The 14,664-nt window shown below is 40.0% G+C and overlaps 1 protein-coding gene across 2 annotated transcripts in view; it reads right to left on the minus strand.

Moving 5' to 3' along the window:
• Positions 1–14,664, minus strand: part of asic2 (acid-sensing (proton-gated) ion channel 2) — a 410,825-nt gene that overhangs the window by 131,170 nt on the left and 264,991 nt on the right. The gene's annotated exons all lie outside the window — the stretch shown is intronic.

The raw sequence follows: 14,664 nt of genomic DNA on the forward strand, positions 1-14,664 counted from the left end.
GTCTCCGCTCCTCCTTCTAAAAATACTCTCTCCAAATCAAATCCATCAACTTGCCCTCATGCTCCTCCTCCTCTTGTCTTTTATGTCAGTCAAGCCCCGTAAGCTCGACCTCCTGTCGGGCACCCCCCACCTCCTCCTCTTCTTCTTTTTCACTTTGTCCGAGCACTCCCTTGCTTTTCTTCCATCAGGAAAGGCTTCTGTGTGCGCTTTCCTCTCTCTGTGTCCTTGTCAGCTTCATCCAGCTCGCTCCCTCTCCCTGGTCTGAATGACTTCACTCCTCTCTGTGATCTCTCTTTTTTCTCCCCCTCTCTCTCTCGATGTCTCTCACGCTTTTGCTTCTCTGTTTTGCTCTGCTTTTCAGGCAGCTTGTCCCCCCATTGCTCTTCTTCTCCTCCTCCTGCGCCACAGCTCTGTCCACGCAGCCGGTGAGCCCGTCACTGATGAGAGCGCCTGTCTCTCTCTGTGCTAACTTGCGCCGTCCTTCGCCCCCCTCTGTTTGTCTGCTGCTGCTGCTGAGCCACACAGCCTCAGAGCGATGAGAGGCTGCTGTGTGCATGCAGTGCACAAAAGCCACGCGTAGAATCTCTTGTTCTCTGGGTTAATTTTTTTTTTTATCTCATTCTTTTTATTCCGGCAATAGAGATTTTAAATTTGTTTGGAAAAACTGGATTGGAATAAAATGGGTTATGCACTCTTTGCCGACTTTAGCTTTGGTCTTTTAGCACTTTGTCTAGTAAAGGGACCGTCTCCCCTCAGCTAAGGACCTGCTCATTGAGATTCACTGGATTTTTCTCTTAACTTTAACTTGAAATGGTCAACTAAACCTTAGACATTTTAGTCTAGCAAAATAATAAGCGAAAAGAAAATTATATATACACATTTTTCTTTTGATTAATTCCAAGCTGCTCTATTTCACGTACATTTGTCCTTGTTCCATAACCTGAGATCTAAACTCAGGTTAAGGAACAACCACTGATTTTTTTGTTATTTTTTTTAATATCTCGATAGCAAAATTGATATGACCCAAATAAACACTCTGGCAATGGTATGTTTAGTGCTATGAATTGAAAAAACTTTGTAAATCATTCATTTTTTACACATATTTTTCATTTTTAATTTATTTGGTTCTTTGTAAGTAGCGCTGGTGGCCTCTGTAGTTCTATAAAGACAACGACCTTAATACATACCAAGCGAGGCTGCATATTCAATTCTCTGAGAAAGCTCATTTTATTTTTCATAAAACGTAGAGGCATAGTTCAGTCTTTGAGCGTGTCCTTTGTGGCTCTGAGCAGAACAACCTTCCACACAACAAAATGTTATCTTATTACCTCGTTTCGGATGCAAACCCACCTTTTGTACCATTTTTTTTCCTTTTTTAATGGTGAAGGATTATTGCATTCCTGGTCTGCAAATATCACTTGCGCCAACAAGCACTCTCCGTTTAGGACAGTCAAGTTAAATAGCCTTCGTCAATACAAGTAAACAGACAGCTTCAGAGCCAACTCGCTGTAAGGGCTCTTGTTCACCGAGTCCTGCAATGCATGGTTTTGTAAAATTCAAGGTTTCACTCATTAACATTCAGTAATGTTCTTGTGCCAATTATAGAGGAGACCATTTTCTCCCTGTGTGATGAAGGCTATTTTTCCACTTCATTTTAATTTTTTAGATTGCTTCATTAAACTCCCCTAAGCTGCTCTCTGTTTCTACAGAAAAATGTAAAATAAAGCTCAGAATTTAAACCCGTCTGTATAATTTGTCAGAACCTGCAATGTGTGGTGGCTCTGAATAATTATCAGGATCTTAGATCATTTTTGTAGTAGTATATAATAAATGCCAGAGACCAAACTAATTAATATAAAACGGTTTCTTAACATCACGGGGTGAATATCGAACTCCGCGTGTGGGTTTGACATGATTTTGACTGGAACCGTGTTGCTTGTTGCCGTTCAGCTGAAAGTTCTCGAACGCTGCTTGACAACTTCTTGTGATCTCATCTTTGAATGCGTAATGATAAGACATTTTTTAACTTTGAACTATAGAGCCCACACATAAGTTTAAAGAAACATTTCAAGCTGTCAAGAGAAATTAGCACAGAAATCCAAACTGGCATGTGCTCGCATTTGCACACATAATGAAGCGCATCGTTCCCAAACAGCAAAACGTGCACTGTGAAAACGTTAAAACAGGTCCATGTATAATGCATAACCAGCAAAAATACAAAGAACAGGAACACAGTGTGAAATCTGGAATGTCAAATGCGTGCATGTATACATATTTCTTCTAACGCCTACTGTATGCTATGGTGGAATGCATAAGCACGCACACATTCACTGCCTACAGCTAGAGGCAGAGGCAGCCTTCCAGAGCTTGGATCCACAGGCTGAATAATTAGCTTGGAGCCATAAAGAGGGTTTCTCAGTCCAGCTATGCAGCCAGTGTAACGAACAGCTCAAAGGCTCAATATATCCAATTTGCAATTCTAAAACATAAGGGAAATCACAGATTAATTAGGGACACAGCCAGCCCAAACATCAGATACAATTAGACCGCATTGTATAGCTGCAGCATCGTGGCATGTGACTCCTATAAAATAATCCGGTATGTTTTAGTCAAATGCACCGTCACAAGATCAAAGGCCACATAGTGGCAAACTGGCAGCGAGAGAGCAGCTTGTAAATACAAACCACAATTAAACATTCATAGATTCATGTTAATGAGGCCTAGAATGTTTCAGAAGCCTGCATTAAACACTTAATAGTTAAACAGGAACTCTGCGAGGTTGTAGTTGATTCACAAGAGGGCAAGCTCCACGCTGGCCTTGTTGGTGAATGCACAGCTGAGGCTGTGTCAAGGGCAAGCAGGACACAGGAGGCAAAGAAAAACAGTATACATGCGCTGGGATGCCATTAATCAAAACCCCAGCTTAATTTAAAATGTTAGCGGTGGCAGGCGAAGCAATCAGTGGCTTTTTCTGAGCTGTTAGACTTTTCCAAACTAACGGCAGCAACACTTGTCATCAAGAGAAAAAAGCTTAGCGGGCAGCTTCACTTTCCATCTTCCAGCTGGACCTAAAGCTTTTATTTTTTTAATACAAAGATAAGTCCCTGGGTAGCTACTGATTAAAACTTAAAGACTGATGTCTCATGATAGTAGCTCATTTAATCATTATTCCATCTAATAGTTGTTGTCAGGGTTCATAGAACCATCTAGAGATAGCTTCCTTTGTGATGTGACAGAGGTTTGGCTTGGTCTTGTCTATCATCTTCGAGTCTGTGTCAGGGATAACAACATGTTGAGGTGTGGCGCTCATTTGAGGCCAGAAAACTGGCTCCAGTGAAATCCTCAGCAAGTTCCCCATCAAAGAATTCATATACTCAAACAAAGGTAGTGAATGCTGCTGTGCTCATCAATTTAGCTTAATTGATTTAACCTTAAAACAGCTGCTGCCTTGCATTAACACAAAAAGTGTCTTTGATGTAGCTGATGCAGGCAGAACTGTCCTCCGGCATTCTTCTCCTGTAGAAGGCAGTCTCTTTGGTTTATAGCAACACCTGCTCTAGATATTTTTTGTGTGTAAAAATAAGCCAGACTAAACCTTTACTAAACATTTCTCTGTTATAGACCTTGGAGACACTTTCCAGAAGTTTTTCAGTGACTTATTCTTACATTTAGAATCACCCACTAAAATGCATTTTCTGTAAAACCTACACAGTGTTCACACCATTTTTATCCAAGCAGTCACTCTTTTTCTGTTAATCAAAAAGACTGACCTCATTAGTAGTCAAAATCTTATCAGTGTATTTTTAAGCAACATTTCTTTTGCTCTATAAAATTCTGAGGATTAAGCTAAATAAATCTGATATGTCTCGGTTTTCTTTACTTTGTTTGTTTAGATAAAGTATGTCACTCTGTACAAACTGCCTCCATGTGCAGCGGCTCAAAAGACAAATGCTGGTGAGACGCTTAAAAACAGTAAACCGAGACAAACAAAGGAGACTGTAGAGCTGAAAGGACGTGAGATAAGTGGCAGTTATCTGTGGATTTGTTACCAGTAGCAACACCTTCAGTAATCAGTTAACATGAATATTGATCACTGCCACTTTCAGCTACGAAATTCAGTCTTAGTGAAGAGGACTATAAATGCATAGGGGTGTTCAGACATATATACAAGTCACATATACAGGACTATAATTTTGTAGCTAAAAGTAATGTTTACTTTTTTCAGTGAACAGAATGAGATAAATAACTGGTATATTTTTGAAGTAAAACACAAATCAGCATGTTGCTTAATTGAACATAAGCAATCAGTCTGCTGTGCCAAATTCAGAAAAAACTGGTTCTACTCAAGACCGACTATTACAGAAGTTGCCCTTTGCACTCACCTGCATACTCATTTTGATTGAAAAGTCTGAGTCACATAGAGAATAATAGGGCTCATGGTGATCATCCTACCTGTAAACGGCGCAGCTGTCTGCTCTGTCGGAGCAGGAGGTGACATCACTCAAAGAAAGCCACCAAAAAAACAGTCTCAGCAAGAAAACAGTTAGCAGTGATGGAGATGCTGTAATTTAGCCTGCAGGCTGAAAAAGAAGCATCGTTTTTTGTGTTAAGAAAAAACCACAGGAGCTCTGTTGCACATAGAAAGATTTATTTTAAAACTAGCTTTCTATACTGCGAATGACTTCAGCAACTGTCTAAAAGCAGCTCAACTTGCACAGTAGGTGTTAAGTTGAGATTAAATAATGTTAAATTGCATGAAGCCCTAATGATATCTGTGGGATTGATAATAAAAACACACAATTGTAGTGCAAAAAGAATATTAAGAACACATTTAGAAACCTAAGAATAAAAACTGAGCACAGCTATTATTTAATCTGAATTTTGAACTCGTTTATTTTATTAAATGTACGTATTATATTTTTCTTTGTCAAAATTAGAGAGAAATAACTGAGGGTTACTAGCTCCTCGCCGGCTAATGAAAAGCAGATTTACTTCATTTTCTGCTAAATCAATAGAGGTGGAAGTGGAATGACTCCAGCCCTGATGGCTCGAGGGTGGCCTGGAGGAACCCACAACACCGGTGCTGTCGATCGCCCAACATTACAGAAGCAAACTGTGCTGAACATGATCACCTCTATTTTTATTAATTGTCAGTGGTTACAGAAACATAACGAGGCACAGCTCAATAAAAAGAGACCACTGATGTTAGGTTTCACCTGCTCGTTCAATATACTTATGCCACATCTGCTGCCACTGCTAAATGTTTTTAATTGATTCTCCGCATCATTAGGGAGTAGATTATGATGTTCCATATATCTTATATAACACATCAATTTGTCTGACTGATTTTGTTGCTCATTTTCAAAACCACAACTTATTTAAAATAAATCAGGAATTTTATAGCACATCATTAACATTGTACTCTTAGACTGCTGGAGTAAAGTGGACAGAATCTGACAAATCCTTCCACCTACATTACCAACAACCAAAGCTGACACCTGCAGCTTAGTCAGGCGTTCATATTTGTAATGCTAATAGTGGTTAATGAAGCCTCAAGTTGGTAAAGCTTCAAGTTGCTAAAGCCTCCAGCAGAGATGAGGTGTGTGGGACTGACCAAGACCTGTCAACAAACATCAGATATTATCCCCCCAGTATCCATAATTTTATACAGTCACTGAACCTCTTCGTAGTTGTTATTCAAACGGATCCTGTGCTACCTCCAAAATCAGCTTCTCGTTTGAGGACAAAGGGAGCAAGCCAGGCAAACACTATCCTTTTTTTTTCATCTGCTTCATGGTTGATTAGGTTTGTTTTCATGCTGCTGCTCTTTTTTATTAAACTACCACCACCTTTTTTGATTTAAAAATAGCGGGAAGCAGCTGCTTTAGATCTATCCTCACACCTGGCCCACATTTAGACAGAGCAGAAGGACATTTAAAATCTGACGAGCAAGTAGTTACAACAAAAAAGGGGACGGTGCTTAAAATGTGGGCGCGCACACATCTCAATGAATGTCCCAGTTTTAATAACCCCAAAACTGGTGTGTCATTCATCCAGCTGGACTCCAGTCCCCCTGTCCACTTCCTGCTGTGACAAAACAAATTTCCCACGTGTGGGACTAATAAAGGTTATCTTATCTTATCTTATCTTATGATTACACAATCAGCTTCAGTTACACTTAGAATTTTCCCCAACTGACACTAGCTAAACACTGTCTGACAGGTTGGCAGCATCCCAGCTCCACTCTGCAAACACACTCCTAACCTTTATGGCTCCCTGCGGCCATCCACACACTTTGATAACCCCGGCCATGATTCAGTCTGCACACCAAAGAATCAACAGAAAACAATTGATGTCTTACCCTGGGATAAACTTAACACTAAAAGCATTCCTGTTTCCATAATTGTTGGAGCATTGCTGGAAATTGAATTAAATGCAAAAAGACATAATGTGCAAGTCATTGAAATTCTATATTCAACTGAATTTTGTACAGTTTGTTTTTATAATGCATTAAAATAAATTGGTTAGCAGTGGTAAATGGACTGATTCTTATATAGCGCTTTTCTACTCTCCCGGAGTACTCAAAGCACTCTAGTGGTTTGACATTGTCTTGCAGAAATAAGCAAGGCCTTTCTTAAAGACAATTATGTGACATCATGTTACTCAAGCCTGTCCACAAAGCTACATGATGCCTCTTCTCTTTAATTTGCATGATATGGTACTCTTGATTTTCAAACAGACTTTCAGATTTTGTGTATCCAGATGGCAATGGCAGCATTGCTGGCTCTTGTTTGGGTGCTGGTAGAGTTCTGACTTGCATTTGTGAACAATCTTTGCTCACTGAACATAAACACACATTTTCAGAAGTGTTACTGAAACATTGCTGTGAGCCATTTAAGAATTGTGATTTATTTATTTAATTTTATGCATTTTTTAAGGAGTTCTTAGAGGTATTAGCTAGTAGATCATGCTCATTCAGCACTGGAGTTTTCCCTTATAGATAATTGTCTGGAACTGTTACTATCGGTTACTACAATATGATAGTATCTAGAGATTATCAAGTTTATGATGGAAATATTTTCCTACACAAGCTTAAAAAAGAAGAACCAATTCTTATCTTTACTTCTGAAAGACTGAGATACTCTGGTATACTGTACTCAGTTCTGATACCGACACAGTTGACTTTTTCACAACTTTTCCACTCTTTTGTTGTATAGGGCGTGAACGGTTATATAACACTGCCCAGACCTGTTGGTAGAAATAGTAATGGGGGTAACTTTAGGTCAGTGAAATCTAATTTACAATGTTTGTTTCTGCCATAACACTTATTGAGCACCAACTGCTGGCTGTTATGCAATAAGCAAACTATTTTAATTCTACCTTTTTACAAAATGAGGGTACTTAAATTTGCATTATTTGCATCGAAACTACAAATGAAATCAGCAAGTCTAGCTGGGTTCTACAATGGGTTTGTCCGTTTTTCCCCAGTTATACTCACTTTGAAAGTTACCCATAAATCAGCACTTAAACTTTGCATGTCACGTATTTTTCCAGGTGAAATTACTTTGTTTTTTTTTTTCAAGGTAATACAGTCCATAAGCACAAACTGAATTAATAAAGTAACACTATCATGAAAATAGGCAAAGTCTCTGAAGGCAGTCACAAATATGTGCAACAAATAAAGCTAAAACTTTTCTCTTTCTTGCTTCGGGCAACTAGCAAACATTAAAAACTCTCACCATGCATGCTCACAGCTTCTTGAGTGTGTCAGACTGTGACTTGGTAGTTATCAGCTTGCTCTTGTACAGCTGGTAAAGATTAGCATGTTGGTCCTTTGAGCTCAGACAGCTGATTGATCATGAGAGAAATCACTCTGCTGCACATTTAAGATGGCTGGGAAGACAGAATCTGCAGCTTTGACACATAAAAATCTTGTTAAATCAAGAATTGAATTTCCAGCTGTTTTTTTCTCTTCTGATTGGCAGGATTTCATAAAGTACACCAAAAGCAAAGTTTCACTTGTGTCACTATAGGTCCCGGACCTCACCTACCCCCTGCAAAAAAAGAAAAAAAAAGTCCATCATGTTTACGTACAATTAGCATCCAGGTGCAAATGTATCATTCCCTTACTAATGATACAAGTCTCACTGCAGCTTTGCTTGCCGTCTCTCTCTTCATTTTTTTCTGATCATTTTTCTTACAACAGGATTTGTTCCAGGGTTTCCATGGTAACACTCGCTACAGCTTAACTAACAGAATGACCAAAGACTGAACGTGGCAACACTCGGGGTTAAGGATCTACGTTTTTCACCTTTACTAAAAATAAAGCCAATTAAATTTAAAATGAACCCATCCTAGTCTAGGATCTTAATAACAACAGAAAGGATAAAGAAAATCTCTGTTAGGGAATTGAAAGCTCAGAGCCGAGACTGCCACAACAGTTCCAGCTAATGATGCCATTAGTGCTTTGGAGCACCACAATCAATCAGAGAAGTGATTAGCATGAGCATGTACAGAGAGTCGGGCCATTAGTCAAATGGGCCGTGTATAACCTTCAAGACATCGAGTCATCCGACATGCTTACACCTGCACACTAGAAAAAAAAGGTGCATCACAGGGCAAACAAAAAACATACAAATAGCCTTTATTAATACATGTTAAAAAGTATAATTATGTTGAGAGGGGTGTTGTGTTTCCATGGTAATTTTAGAGCGAAACAAAACGAGATCCAAATTTAGTCAAAGATTAAGTATGTAGGTAAGGTACCGCAGAGCTGTCTGACCTGAGCAGTAGAAGCAAAGTTTACTTTTTAAGCGAGATGGATTAATGGTCTACCTCTGAATGCATTCTGTTGCATAATAAATGGAAATGAAAAATGTTTCAGGCAGATGATTTAATGGAAAAACAGCAAACGCTGAGCTGACACTGAGCCAGGCCAGATGAGGGTGCTGAGGTGAAGCAAGAGAGAAAACACAGAGGGCAGTCAACGCTTTTGTTAAAATGCAGCCATGGAAATCCATCTGTCCTTATCTCCATAACGTATGTCAAAATAACAACGATGTCTCTGAAGTGATTCGTTTTGTGCAACTTTGAGCAAAACGTCATCTGGATTTAAAGTGAGTGGAAGTGTTCGGCAGATGTAGAAGACGTGGCAGTGACTGATGGTTAAAAGATTTAGTTAATTTTGATCAAATGCGACACTAATTTATTTCAGAATATGCAAAGAATTGTCAAACACTGATACTTCATAATTAATGCAATTTTAATGACGCAGGGATTTATGAGAGTCGGGGAGATGGCATATGCCAAAGTCATTTAGGGAGTTGATGACTTTATGTTAACCCCAAGTTAATTTATTCAGAGCTTCGTATTTCTAGGTCGAGTCTACCTTAAGAGCTACAGGTTTATGCACGGAGGGACAAAGCACAAGCAGACAGGGAAGAAAATATGAACAGCTTGGATATACTGGCACTGCATGTATTATTTATTTATTTTTTTCACACTTCAACACAAGAGAACAAGAAGAATGTGTCTGAATAAAATAATCAAAAATCTTTTGTAAGCAGCGAGTGAGGAGAATATTTAAAGAAACAATCGAAGCACAGTTTGATGAGAAAATCCTGGTGCTGCTCAGTTTTCTCTCATTTATGAACTTCAACCAATGTTGAATAGCGGTATTATATTTGTATTGTAGAGATCGATTTTCACAACTGTAATGAATACAAATCACCACTAAATTAGCACCTTTATATCTCACCTGGCTACAGGGCGACGCTCAGCATTATTAGTTGCAGTATCCACAATAACGCATTTAATGACTGAAAATGAAATGAATGAAAAAGTAATTAGATATTGCAAATAAAATCCATTTGGTATGATTCAATACCCACTCCGGGTCGGGGATGAGTTCCTGCCCCAAGTGGAGGAGTTCAAGTATCTCGGGGTCTTGTTCGCGAGTGATGGGAGAAGGGAGCCGGAGATCGACAGACGGATTGGGGCTGCAGCTGCAGTAATGCGGACGCTGCACCGGTCCGTCGTGGTGAAGAGGGAGCTGAGTGTAAAAGCGAAGCTCTCAATTTACCGGTCGATCTACGTCCCTACCCTCACCTATGGCCACGAGCTGTGGGTAGTGACCGAAAGAACGAGATCGCGGATACAAGCGGCAGAAATGAGCTTCCTCCGAAGGGTGGCTGGCCTCTCCCTTAGAGATAGGGTGAGAAGTTCGGCCATCCGGGAGGGGCTCAGAGTAGAGCAGCTGCTGCTCCACATCGAAAGGAGCCAGCTGAGGTGGTTCGGGCATCTGACAAGGATGCCCCCTGGGCGCCTCCTGGGTGAGGTGTTCCAGGCATGTCCCACCGGGAGGAGGCCCCGGGGCAGACCCAGGACACGCTGGAGAGATTATATCTCTCGGCTGGCCCGGGAACGCCTTGGTATTCCCCCGGATAAGCTGGAGGAGGTGGCTGGGGAGAGGGAGGTCTGGGCCTCTTTGCTTAGGCTGCTGCCCCCGCGACCTGGCCCTGGACAAAGCGGATGAAAATGGATGGATGAATGGATGATTCAATAAGACCCACATCATAACAGATAAAATGGGGAAAAAACCCACACACACTTTTTCTCTCTGTCTTGAAATTGCAGATCAATAAGAAAAAATTATGTTATTACATCTTCACTGTACCTCTAATTTGTCTTAATTCCTGTGATTTATTGGGGCTACTTGATTATGACAAAAATCATTTAGTTTAGAGAAGCTTGGTCAAGACTGAGATCTCAATTACTTCACACGATTGCTCATAATTTATTGAGCTTTTTGCTATTCTACATGTTCACCTATTAAACGCTTGTGACGTTCATTTCTTTTAGATGGGTCCTTTTGAACAAAGGGCTCTTTTACCTGCATCTTTGGGTGAAACTGAGTAAACTAAGACTGAGCTTAAGCTTTAAAGAAGGAGCCAAAACACTGCACTCGATTTATATTCAACATAATATAAAATAAGTGTTTCACAGAAAAAAAAAACCAAGTAAATGCAAAAAGTTGTTTCTCTGTAAGGAAAATCTTGTAATCATAATATGTTGAATTCATATTGTGATCAAGCGTTAACAGTTACCCAAGATTAAAAAGACTCACAGTTTCTTAACTTAATATAAATCCTAGAATTCCTCTTTATGATCAGTCCTGTCATTACATCTTCACACGCTCAACATTAATACTAGGTGTGCTGTTCCTTAGCAACTCAAACTAGGGCCAAACATCAAAGAAATAACGTCCCTTCTCTTTCCATGCCATAGCTTATTAACCAGCAGGTAGTTTAGAGCATATAAGCTATTTTGAATCAAAGTGCACAGCAGAGGCAGCAGTGTAGCTGGAACTGAAAATCTAACACCGTCATCAGCATCAGTAAAAATACCCTCAGCAAGATTCCACTCTTTGATTTAACTGTGAAAATTATTTTAGTGAACTTTGTGGCCAAACTATAAAAACAGGCAGGCAAGTCATCGTTTTCCTCCCAGATCAGAGTAAATTTACACCCAGCATTCAAGTTTTCTGTTTCACTCAAATACTGTATCTCCTGAGAATGTATGTCTGATGAGTCTCACAACAGTACAAGAACCTTGCAGCTTTCAAATTTGCTGGCTGAGCTGCAAAGATAATACCCAGGATCAAAACTCCTCACACTTGTCAACAATGGATGCTTCTCAGGGAGATGGAGGAAGGACGGAAAGTATGAGAACTGTGGAAGACATTCAGTAGGAAGCCTGCTTCCAGCTGTTTCCCTAAGGTAACATTGACCCTTCTGAGAATCTGCTTTTAGCGGCGCGCAGGAAGAAGACTGCCCTGGCACAGCACTGTAAGTCCTCCCATGAATTAAAGATGAGCTCAAGTTATTCTTCTGGCTTGAACTGACTGGAACAGATTTACAATTTGCATTTTATTTGAAAAGAACATAACCATCACATTCTTTCATTTCAGGATCATATGTGACACATCTATGGTCAGTTTTCCAGGTTGCTCGGGAGATGATGGAGGCAGCATTTCAGAAATAACGGTTAACTGTGTTTGTGTGAAATGTGTTATTTCAAGGCTGGGCAACGCTCAGAAAAAAGGGATCTTAACGTGAAAGATGAAACCACGTGAAAAGAAATTAAATCTAATTATTATTTTATTAAGTAAAGGTTTGTGATGCAGAACATCATTTTAAAAATGACTGAAAATGTTATATTTATATTTGTGAAAAACACTTTCTTTTTGTTTGTAACTTTCTTACAGAACTTGTGCATCAAACTTAGACTTGTTAATTCAGGATTTTCTTCCTAGCCACATTCTTGTTATGCCAAAACATAACAAGTGAAAAACATAAACATGTGACAGTGAGCTGAAGAAAGGTGCTGCCGTCTCCCCGATGCAAGTGTGCAAACATCTCTGCTGAAAGGTTGATGCATTTGAAGCCTGTAGACGATATCATGAAGACAGATGTGGTACACAGTACAGCTGTGCTTTAATCTAAACACAAACATCAGCCTCACAATGAAAACGTCAACATGCTGTTGTTAAATGGGTATAATGTTTGCCATCTCAGTTTACTGTGGTTGTATTTTTAATCCACTACATTACAACAATACTAATTTGATGATGATGGCAGTGTTCATTCAGGTGATTGTCCAACTTTATAGGATTCTTCCCCGGAACACCGTGGGTATGAAACTTCAAGAAAATCTAGACAATCATTATTGATCAATGATAAATAATTTAAACTTTTTCTTCTTTTCTTCTCCTTCCGGCTGCCCCATTAGGGCTCTGCATTGTGTGTGCATTCATCTGCCTCCATCCCACCCTATTCCTACCATCCTCCTCTGTCACAGCAACCCTCTGGACTTCTTTACTGCATCCTTGAATCTTCTCTGTGGTCTTTGTTTTCCTCTACTTTCTGGCAGATCCATCTTCTACCTCCATTGCCCAGTATATCTACCATCCAGAGGAACAACCTCCTTCTAAACGTCAGTAAGACAAAGGAGCTGATAGTGGACTTCAGCACTAAGCAGGAGAGGAACTACCAGACCCCTGTCATCAACGAGTGCCCAGTGGAGAGAGTGGACAGCTTCAAATACCTCGGAGTTCACATCACGCAGGACCTGTCATGGTCCTGTCACATCAACACCGTGGTGAAAAAGGCCCGACAGCGTCTCTACCACCTGAGACGCTTGAGAGACTTCCAACTGCCCTCCAAGGTGCTCAGGAACTTTTACTCGTGCACCATAGAGAGCATCCTGGCGGGAAACATCTTAACCTGGTTCGGGAACAGCACCATGCAGGACAGACGAGCTCTACAGAGGGTTGTGCGGTCAGCTGAGCGCACCATCCGCTCCGAGCTCCCTGACCTGCACTCAATCTACAGCAGGCGGTGCTGGACCAAGGCCAGGAAGATCGTGAAGGACCTCAGCCATCCCAACAACAGACTGTTCTCTCTGTTGAGGTCAGGAAAGCGATTCCGCTCCCTGAAGACCAACACAGAGAGACTGAGGAGGAGCTTCTTCCCGCAGGCGATACGGTCTCTCAATCACACCACCACACAGTACTGACCCACACATATGGTTCTTACACACACACTGGACTTTCTGGACTTTGTTTTTGCACAACACTGGTCACTATATTCTTCATTTCCGGTTAATACTTGTACAGCTGCTGTTATTGTGTATATATTTATTTATATTTAGATTTCTTCATACATTCTTATATAGTTCTATATTGTGTATTTTGTTGTACAGTTATTTTATTTTCAACTTTAATTTATATATTTTATCTTATTCTTCCCAGTTAAATTTACCCTTCATTCTAATTTGTGTTGTACAGTTATTTCATTTTTAACCTTAATTTATATTTTATTCCTTCCTAGTTAAATTTACCCTTTTTAATTTTTCATATTTATTTCCTATCTTATTCATAGCCTTTCCTTTTTTGTTTTCTTTAGGTCACGAGCAGTTGTCCAAGCATTTCACTACATATCGTACTGTGTATGACTGTGTACGTGACAAATAAAATTTGAATTTGAAAAATCCCTCTGATATACCCATTTCTAATCTTGTCCATCCCAGTCCCTCCCAATGAAAATCGTAACATCTTCAACTCTGCCACCTCAACATCATAGCAGGTCTCACTAGCATCTTGTAGACATCCTCTTTCACTCTTGCTGCTATCCTTCTGTTATTAATCACTCCTGACACTCATCTACACCCACTCCATTCTGCCTACACTCTTCTTCACCTCTCTTGTGCTCAGTCCATTGGTTTGAATGGTTGATCTCAGGTCATCAGCACGAGCCTCCTTCTCATTCATAAGCATGTATTCTGTCTTGCTTAGAAGAAGCTCCAGCATGACCTCCCCTGTCAGCCTATCTATCCCTCTGGGGACACAGAGCTTAAATACAAATGAAACACATTTTTTTAGTCATAAGCCTGCACTAAGTGAAGGACAGTCTAGAGCTGTTACAATATTGTGCAAAAACTGTTTATTAATGTAATTAAGCATATAAGCTGATGGATTAGAAATGCTTAAAACATGTTAGATATAGTGTGACTCCAAAGAGCAGCAGGTTAACATGACCTCAAAAGCCACTCACACAATGAGCCATTATTTTTCAGGTAGAGGCCTGTGATTGTAAAGTAAAAAGT

The sequence above is a fragment of the Aulonocara sp. 'chitande type north' Nkhata Bay genome, linkage group LG4 (genome assembly GCF_057382095.1).
Source record: "Aulonocara sp. 'chitande type north' Nkhata Bay isolate Kocher_YH1m ecotype deep benthic linkage group LG4, A_spYH_male_GT1.1, whole genome shotgun sequence".
NCBI classification, from domain to species: Eukaryota; Metazoa; Chordata; class Actinopteri; order Cichliformes; family Cichlidae; genus Aulonocara; species Aulonocara sp. 'chitande type north' Nkhata Bay.